The sequence below is a fragment of the Cornus florida genome, unplaced genomic scaffold (assembly GCF_030987335.1).
Source record: "Cornus florida cultivar Cherokee Brave unplaced genomic scaffold, ASM3098733v1 CherokeeBrave_3.0.0_Hap2_Chr01, whole genome shotgun sequence".
In the NCBI taxonomy this organism is placed as follows: domain Eukaryota; kingdom Viridiplantae; phylum Streptophyta; class Magnoliopsida; order Cornales; family Cornaceae; genus Cornus; species Cornus florida.
In genome coordinates, this window is record NW_026775571.1 from 84,914,240 (window position 1) to 84,925,001 (window position 10,762).

Below are 10,762 nucleotides of genomic sequence, written 5' to 3' on the forward strand. Positions count from 1 at the left end.
CCCCTATTACTTCGAAATTCACAGTTTCTTACACCTACAAGATACTGCTCGACGTCTTCTTGATGGATCTTATCACAATCAAGATCCAGTTTTATACTGTTGTGACGGACGCAGACTCTTTGTTACTACAGTCAATTGTTATTATGGCGACGACAATGCAGAACACCGCATTCAGACTGCTAAAGAATTTTTAAAAGAAATCATTAGCATGACCACACTTGATATCCCCTCAAGAGTCAAAGACGGAGCCGAACGACTCAATCTCGAATGGGATATTGCTGATGCACAATCACCAGCCAGCACCCCTCCACTTGATGAATATGAACTCCATAACATCATCAATGCAATGGAAGGCTAATCCGACACTCTTCTCCACTCGACTGCAAAATATCCAGCACACGACAAAAAGAGTTGTCATGTCTACTTTTTCCAAAAGCAAAAGTAACCGAAAGCTGCCAACAAACTATTCATCAACAGTGAAAGTTGCCGACAACCACTTTTCCAAACAGTAAAAGAGAGATTCGTTCTTATCCTCTTGAGAACTGTTTATCTTTTAGAATGTTATTTAAACCGTAACCCTATGAAGGTTTCGGCAGGAAGTTTTTAGTACTTTTCTCTTATCTCTTGTTTGCTTGTAAAAACCTTCAGTTCTGTCTTGTGTGTTTTTTTCCGCACTTGTTGTAACTGGTATCAGAGCCGAACATCTAATCTGGACCACTATTATAAGTTTTATTTACGTTTTAATTAAGTGACGTCCATCTAAACATTATCTTTTTGGTTCAGAATTGATGTTATCAAATAACCAAGTTCGAGGGATTTCAAGATCAGTCCAATTGAGAAGTTTGGGCTCAATTATTGTATCAAAAGGTCTTGGTCCAAACAAAGTGACTAGTTTTGAGTCAATTATGGGAACAGTAGCGGTTTCGGGTTCTCGAGTGAGTTCATAGAGAATTTTCCACTATATTCCGAGACTGGGGGAGTCATAATCCATTTGGAGTTTGGATAACTGGAGTCTGACTTGGAGAACTTTCTCAATGTTTGGATCGAAAAGTGAGACAAAATAATTAGGTTTTATTTTAAACCATATTAAATTGTTAACCAGGTTTGACTGAACTCCGCCTATAGGGGCATCGACTGGTTTGTGGAAACGGTTATCCATGACAAAGGCAATAACAGGTTGATCGGTGCCGCGCCGAAATAGAGAAGTTATTTTGATTTGCACTAAGCCAATATGAAAATAGCGTGCTAGAGGGTTTTGTTGTTTCCATCTCTCGATTTTTTCCTTGTTAAGGATGTTGAATCCGCAACGACCATTGGAGGTATAGTCTATGGTAGTATTTCTACTGAATTGTTCTAAAATTCGTTTGAAAAAAATAGCGAAACGAGAAGTCTTGTAAACTTCTTCTTTCTTGATACGTTGAAGCTTATCAAACTGAATCAGTTGTTCGTTTGTGAACTGAACTTCTTCACCAATGATGTCGCTAAGCTTTATGTTAGTGTTTTCATCTGGGTTTGAAGGGGTAAGGTTCATCATACAGATAGTATCTATATATGTAGCATCACTTTCAGTATCACTGGTGTAGGTACTGGAAGAAGAACTGGAATAGTCACTACTTGAAATTTCATACAGAATGGTACTTGGATCGGTGATCTCGTGACCATAAACAACACAGAGATTATCTGTTTGTAAATGCTTAATCATTTTGACTCAATCTCGAATGGGATATTGCTAATGCACAATCATTAACCAGCACCCTTCCACTTGATGAATATGAACTCCATAACATCATCTTAACCAGGTTTGACTGAACTCCGCCTATAAGGGCATCGACTGGTTTGTGGAAACGGTTATCCATGACAAGGGCAATAACAGGTTGATCGGTGCCGCGCCCAGTTCGCGCTTCAAAGAAGTATGTCACACAAGCTACTTCTCCTCCCTCCAAACCTAAGAAAGGGAAAAAGAAAAAAGGAAGATCTAAAGCTTCTAAATCCTTAGAAATAAAAAAAGATTGTAAATGTTATATATGTAATGAAGTTGGCCATTATGCAACCAACTGCCCTCAAAAAGGCAAAAGTGCATCCAAAATGATTAAGCATTTACAAACAGATAATCTCTGTGTTGTTTATGGTCACGAGATCACCGATCCAAGTACCATTCTGTATGAAATTTCAAGTAGTGACTATTCCAGTTCTTCTTCCAGTACCTACACCAGTGATACTAAAAGTGAAGCTACAGATATAGATACTATCTGTATGATGAACCTTACCCCTTCAAACCCAGATGAAAACACTAACATAAAGCTTAGCGACATCATTGGTGAAGAAGTTCAGTTCACAAACGAACAACTGATTCAGTTTGATAAGCTTCAACGTATCAAGAAAAAAGAAGTTTACAAGACTTCTCGTTTCGCTATTTTTTCCAAACGAATTTTAGAACAATTCAGTGGAAATACTACCATAGACTATACCTCCAATGGTCGTTGCGGATTCAACATCCTTAACAAGGAAAAAATCGAGAGATGGAAACAACAAAACCCTCTAGCACGCTATTTTCATATTGGCTTAGTGCAAATCAAAATAACTTCTCTGTTTCGGCGTGGCACCGATTAACCTGTTATTGCCCTTGTCATGGATAACCGTTTCCACAAACCAGTCGATGCCCTTATAGGCGGAGTTCAATCAAACCTGGTTAACAATTTAATATGGTTTAAAATAAAACCTAATTATTTTGTCTCACTTTCCGATCCAAACATTGAGAAAGTTCTCCAAGTCAGACTCCAGTTATCCAAACTCCAAATGGATTATGACTCCCCCAGTCTCGGAATACAGTGGAAAGTTCTTTATGAACTCACTCGAGAACCCGAAACCGCTATTGTTCCCACAATTGACTCAAAACTAGTCACTTTGTTTGAATCAAGACCTTTTGATACAATAATTGAGCCCAAACTTCTCAATTGGACTGATCTTGAAATCCCTCGAACTTGGTTATTTGATAACATCAATTCTAAACCAAAGTTACGCATTACAGAACCCACTGTAGCCACTAGTCATGCCTCAGGCTCAAATCTCTATGTTACCTATAAAGAGAAACCACCTCAGCTAAAATGCTCAGTTTCAGCTCAAAACCCTGGATGGGAAAGAATCCTGCCTCCTCGTTCATCAGTCGATATACATCCTCGACGAAGATTTACTTGGACTGAAAAAGGAAAGGCCCCTGTTGACCCTAGCGGCAATGCTCCCTTTTTGCCTGGTTCAAATCATTCGATGAACTCTGCAAATTTTTTTCATTTTCGCACTGGCAATGATGAAATTTTAATTGCTCATTCCCAAGGAAAAAAGCGCAAGTATACCTATGTAAATGGTATATTCAATTTTAAAGGATATAAACCATATAGCCTTTGTGTTTTAATCGATACTGGCGCAACTAACAGTTGCTGTCGATATAATGCCATCCCATCTGAAAAATGGCAGCAGATGAAACATCCCATAGGTGTTCAAGGCATTGATGCTGAAGCCCCCATGAATGTTATCTAGTTTAAAGCAAAAGACGTTGCTATTTGGCTTAATGACAAAAAATTCATTATCCCCAAGATTCTTTGCTTCCCATACATGCATGGTGACTTTATTTTAGGATGTAACTTTATCTATAGTTACCTTCCTTTGCAGTTAAAAGAGAAGACTATTTCTTTAACTTTAAAAGACCAAACAGTCGTTGAAATTCAAATTCAAGAGAATTTAGCCTCTGTGTGTAATGAAAAATTCTCTCCACCCAAAAGAGATAACGACTTATTAGTCTTAACCGATACTCATTGGTTATATGATTCTTTACGCCAAAATTTCTCTGACAATCCACTTAACCTATGGAAGAGAAGTCCTCGTTTTTGTATCCTAAAACTCAAAGACGATAATGTCATTATCCGAGTCAAACCAATGATCTATCTTCGCAAAGATATTGATGAATTTGACGCACAGCTTCAAGACCTCTTTGAAAAGAAACTCATCGAGCGGACACACAGCCCACATAGCAGCCCTGCTTTTATGGTTAGAAACCATAGTGAGATAAAACGCGGTAAAGCCCGCATGGTTATCAACTATAAACGGCTTAATGAACATTTAATTTTTGATGGCTATTTCATTCCTCGAAAAGATGTTCTTATAAATCAAACTCGCGGAGCTAAAATCTTTAGTAAGTTTGATTATAAAGCAGGTTTTTGGCAAATAAAACTACGGAAGAAATCCAAACCCTTAACGGCCTTTAGTACTCCAAGAGGACACTATCAATGGACCGTTATGCCTTTTGGCCTTAATACAGCACCCCAAATCTATCAACGATGGATGGATAGGTCACGACTTGATTGTGTTGCTTGAATAATTTCAGGCAGAGGCTGAACCAACCACAAATCTTACCACGTATGTGCCATTATACCAAGCTGCACTCACAGGTGATTGGAACAAGGCTAAAGAATTCATCAGTTCGCATCAACATGCACAAGCTGCTACGATCACAAAAGGGGGGGAAACAGCCCTTCACATTGCAGCTGGGGCCAAACAAACCAAGTTTGTGGAGGAGTTGGTCAAATTGATGAAACCAGAAGATTTAGCATTGCAAAACAAGGCCAAAAATACAGCACTTTGTTTTGCGGCTGCATCAGGAATTGCAAGGATTGCAGAGATTATGGTGGAAAAGAACAAGAACTTGCCAGCAGTGAGGGGTAGTAATGGAGTGACAGCACTTTACATGGCTGCTTTGTTAGGTTACAGGGACATGGTGAAATTTCTCAAATCGGCCACTGATCCTAAACATCTAACAAACCAAGACTATATCGAACTACTTCTTGCTGCTATCAGTTCTAATTTGTATGGTAAAGTTACATTCTACTTAACATGCTTTCATATCGAAGAAACTACTGTGAACAAGCTAATCAACTATGTCTTGCTATTCTTAGATGTAGCTTTGGAGATACTCCTGCCCCGAAAAGAATTAGCTATTGAGCAAGATTCAAATGGCGAGACAGCCCTTCATGTTTTAGCTCGAAAGCCTTCCGTTTTTTCTGGCACAAGTCAGCTAGGAGTGTGTCAGAGATTATATTCATGTTAGTTTCTCCATTTCCTTATGAATTCATATTCTTTCTACATTTATAATCATCGTAATATTTTACACGACTCTAATATTCAATATGTCAGTTATTGTGAATGTTCTGCCACTGTTGGGCAACCGTCATGGCTCAATAGCTAGGTTGTTCACCATGCTCAATCTATTCAAGTGTAGCTTGAATTTCAAGCTTGATTTCTTAACAAACAAGCATGTGACATTAGGCTCACCTACCTTAGGCTCTAAAACAGGAAGTTGCTATGTTGATTTCCGTGAGAAATATAACTCAATCAGTATGCCAAAGGAGTTTTAACTTTTTGGATAAAATATCTCTTAATTGAAATCTTTTTATTTTTTATTTTTATTTTTTGTTCTGGCCCTTTTCTTTTCTTTTCTTTTGGGAACCAGAAAATAAAAGATGAAAAGGGAGAAAATACTGACACAGAAGATGCAAATATAATGCTGAAATTAAAGAAGAAAATGATGGTAAAGTTGACAATCTTCAGCAATCAGTTGTTTACTGTTATAGTTAAATCATCTATGGGATACAAAAAACTTATAAATTAGATTTGTGTTTGCTTGGTTAGGTTCTTAAGGAATTAGCTAGCCCGTGCTTAAGTAAACTGACTTGCACAGGTTTAGCAAAAAATAGCAGTAGTAACATCAGATGATGAGGTGCCAGGAACAGAAAACTGCCACTTCATCACAGTGGAAAAAACCATAAGAGAAGGAAGCTGAATGGCAGACAACTTGAGATAGAAGACTTCCCTCCTCAATAACAAAGTTTAAATAAAAGAATTCCCAAGTTGAATAATTATAAGAGGGGGAATATAGCAACATTGAGACGAGGAAGCCAAGAACATCTTGAAAATTGTTCATAATTAAAACTTTGATTTCTTCTATCATGATAAGTCTCCCCTGGACACTTTTCATTATGGCAGTTGCACACTAATACATGTTATTCATAAAGGATCACATTTAATAAAATGTTTATATGAACTGAGACAAAAGTCTATCGGTACCATTGTTGGATTTGTAAGGTGTCAAGTCTACACAGAATGAAGACAGACCAACTTTTTTAGTTTTTGAGAAATTGCACCATATGGGCACTAAAATGCGGGGATAGAAGGGAAGTTTTTCTAAGAAGATGTAAGACTTGTGCAAGGATGACTTCCTGTATGCAAGTTATTTTTCCCATAAATCTCCTTGCATGGAGAATGTTCGCAAAATCCATTTGAATGGGAAAGTGTGGTCATCTTGAGATGGACTCGCATGGTCTATCAGAGATTAAAATGTAGACAAAGAATTTGTCCCACGTGGTTCTTGACACCACTGGTAAGAAGCTAGTTCAAGAGAGTAGCTTTACTGAACAACCTGGACAATAGGAATATCAATAGTTTGTATTCAGAAAATATAACTTAACTTTATTTGTCTTGAAGGGATCCACATGCAAACACCTGATGCATCTGGCAATGCCTGTAGCTTGTTCAAATACCACAATCACAAAAACTCCCAAGGTCTGTACTCTCTATCTTTATCTGTCTCTTGAGAACTTGTACGATTTATTTATGGCATGTTGTTAGACTTCACAATCTTGATAAAAATCTTGTACAAGACATTACAAAAATAACCATAAAATTATTTTACAAAGACAATTTTAGTACTTTTTTCCCCAGATAAAAACTTCCAAATTAAGCGAAATATAATTGTTAGTGTATTGTCCTACTTATTAAATTTAGTTTTCTCAACAAAATATGATTTTTCCAAAAATAATAATAATATGCTGTTTTGGAGTCTAAATCCATTAGGGTTAAACATAAAATTGAAAAGTTCTGCTAGGAATTGCAGTCTCTCTAATTAACTAAAATATTTGGCACCTGGTGTCACGACCCGCTCCATTGTGTAGATATTGTCCGCTTTACACACTTTTCGTGGTTACGGTTTTCAAAACGCATCTACCCAGTTAAAAGATATCTTACCAACAACCTTTCCTCATAGGCAATATGGGACGTCAAAATCACCCCATCTTGAGACCCAACATTCCAGCTGGCCTAATCCTCATGGGTTTGTGCACACTTCCCCATTTCTGGTTGGGGATTAGCTCTGATACCATCATCAACATCAATCACAACACAAACCCTTCGATGCCACTATGTCAGGTAATCTAAAATGCACCCTAATTGCAATTTATAACTAGCAAGTACACTAGAGAGAGTAACACATAGAAATCATCAAATCCACAAAACTTAGCTCCTCACAAAATATCAAAGCCTACTACTTCATACTCTGGATTTCGTACCAAAAGATGCTACTTTTTGAACTAATTAAACCATTAACCAACCTAAATCCCACCTAAACCCCAAGTTTCTTTTTTTCATAAGTTAACTAAGCCCAAGTTTCTAAGTTTATCCTGACTTTATGTTAATATTCATTAACTACTAACCCCAAGGGGTTGGCCTAATTTGAAAATACTTAAGCTCTAGTGCCTCATGAAGCATCAGGTCTCAGGATCAATTCTTGCTAGGGGCAAACAATTCTTTAGAGGATGTGTGTGAGTTACTTACTAGGAAAAATATTAATTAACTACCATTTTCAATAAATTTCTGTAATTTTTAAATAAATTTTCCTTAAATTTTCCTTAATTGGTATCAATTAAAAATATAAAATAAATATTTCAATATTCTGGATGAACTCGATTTTAAGCCCATAAAATCAGACTCGGAAAGTAGGTTCAAATGGCCAAAACCCGATTCAAAACTCACGACCGGTGAAATACCCTTTCCCCACGAGTGGATTTCGTCACCAGGCATAGACCCACGTTCTTCCCCAATTTTCTGCCCAGCTCGCACCAGGAAACCCTAGCTTGCAAATTCCAGCCGTCTTTTTCTCCCTCAATCCATCATTTATTAGCCTTGAATCATATCAAGATCATGCGTAAACTAGTTTTAAATCATTAACATAATTATAGATGCATAGGTTATGTTAATCCGCTACGTAATCCAATCGATTTCTTGGTCACATGACGTACCCATGACAATCAGAACCCAAATTGTAGTGTGCATATATATATATATATATAATAGTGTGCGTATAGATATACACACATACATGTGAGAGTTACAATTAGTGTGATTTACAAAGACCCAACTAACCATTGCTACATATTACAAGCATCTGTTCATGAGTGGATTACTATTAGCTTAATGCTTTACGATATGATCATATGCACATATATGAATGTAGATGTATGTAAATAAATATACATGTACATATATTCTTATATCTATACAAAATCACAAATGTAATTTTAATAATAAAATTAAGCCATCATTGTACCTTCATCCTTATAACCAATTCTATTCTTCTTAGAGTTCTCATGGGTAATTTTAACTCAAATAACAATGTCATGTAATACATACATCTACAAAAATGATTTTATAACTTAATCAATTTATCTTATTTAACTACAAACATGCTAATTACTGCTAAAAAAATATCAGAATACTACTTGCATGATAGGTTTGCTAATTTCCTTGGTCACCTTTAGTTATCTCTCAAGACTGTAGGCTGATTAGTATAACATTAGAGTCTGTACTCTATAAACAACCCTCTATATATAGTTTCAATATGCATGAAGTTATCCTATTCAGATTAGGATTCTAGTCACTGTAGAATTCTCCTATTTAGTTAGAATTACATTTTTATTTGTATTATTCCTAATTAATTAAATACTTAATTATTCTTTTGCAGTTTCACCCTCTAATTAACCACTAATCCATGTTATAAATTTATTGGTCATTACACCGAGCCAGCTACCAAAGAAAGAAAAAGAAAAAAAGATTAAACTAGTTTGGCACACAGCAGAAGTTATAGCTATGACACAAATTTGATTCCTTGTCTATATCTTCACTTGTTCATTGACTGACTTAGCCTTACCTACGACTCTAGGAACGAAGGATGTTCGAGAGGAAAAATTATTGAACATGCAAGCCCTAGAGTTGCTCAAGTGTCTTTGGGAACAAGTTCTGTTATTGGATGGCTCACGTATGGGGGACTTACTTAAAAGCCCGTCACGACCATTATTTGTTGCTGTAGAATTCGGAAACTTTGACTTTATCGTTGAGCTTATTCGCTCCTATCCTGATCTAATTTGGATAGTTGATGAGCAAAGTCGAAGCATCTTTCATATTGCAGTTATGCATCGCCAAGAAAAGATATTCAAACTTATTTACGGCATAGGAGCGCATAAAGATTTAATTACTTCTTATAAAGATGAAGAAGATAATAACATGCTACACTTGGCGGGAAATTTGGCTCCTTCAAATCGACTTAATATTGTCTCCGGTGCCGCACTTCAGATGCAACGAGAATTATTATGGTTCAAGGTAATCATTAGTTTGTGTTTTATAACATTTTTTAATCCTTATTCTCATTTAAAATGCATTTTTGTTTTTGCAATGTTTTATTCTTCTCAACATTCAAAGGAAGTGGAGAAGAATGTCCTACCACTATACAGGGAGATGAAAAACACAAAAGGTCAAACACCACGAATGTTATTTACTCAGGAGCATAAGAAATTGGTCGAAGAAGGAGAGAAGTGGATGAAGGACACTGCCACATCATGCATGCTTGTCGCTACGCTTATTACCACAGTGATGTTTGCCGCAATTTTCACTGTACCGGGAGGGAACAGTAATGAAGGCACCCCCATATTTCTATATCAGATGCATTTGCCCTTTTCGCCTCAGTCACTTCTATATTAATGTTTTTATCCATCCTCACTTCACGATATGCCGAAAAGGATTTCCTCGACTCCTTACCAAAAAGGTTGATTATTGGTCTTGCAACCCTCTTCTTTTCTATAGCATCAATGCTTATCGCTTTTAGTGCAACCTTTTTCGTTCTATTTGGCAACCAATTGGCATGGATTGTCATCCCTATGGCACTAACTGCTGTTATTCCAGTAACATTGTTTGCATTTTTGCAGTTCCCTCTATTGGCTGACATGATGCATTCTACTTATGGATCAGGAATATTTGGTCGGCAAAGTAAAGAAATGCTTTATTTGTTTGACAATGAGTATCACACTTGTCATTAATACAACTTACTAGGGAAAAAACAAAGCATATCACCCTGTATGTATAAGATTTATTAGAATGCTGTATTCTTTATGTGAAGCACGCTAATATATCCTGTTTACTTCTATATACTTGGTCATGTTCAAACTTAGGATGAGTCCTCAATCAAGAGTGTAACAGAACATTGAGGTAAGAGGTACTAAATTAGTTACATGATGTCTGCCATTCTAGAAAGAGGGGGATAACTTTATCTTGATTCACTTTTGCATTACCCTTTTTAGATTTACCATGTTGCATTTCCAAGAGAATGGCACATATCCATAAAATCAGTGTTTTGCTGGTACACAATGGATTTGCATGACATCTATGTTGAAAACTCTTCCTTGGATCAAATACTTCGAATTTTTATTTTTTATTATTATCATTTTTTTAAAAGTTACTCTGAAAAATTGCTAATTTATCAGTGAAAGTATTGAGCTCGCTCAAGAATGTATGATGCATTTGGTGTGTGGAATGGAATGCTAATTCTAATCATTCCTTTGTTTGGTATGCAATTTAAACTGGGAATAATCATTCCATTAGAATGAAAATT

The 10,762-nt window shown here is 36.4% G+C and overlaps 1 pseudogene; it reads left to right on the plus strand.

Moving 5' to 3' along the window:
- The first annotated feature begins 2,796 nt into the window (after window positions 1-2,796).
- Window positions 2,797-10,353, plus strand: LOC132276602 (ankyrin repeat-containing protein ITN1-like; annotated as a pseudogene).
- Window positions 10,354-10,762: the final 409 nt, after the last annotated feature.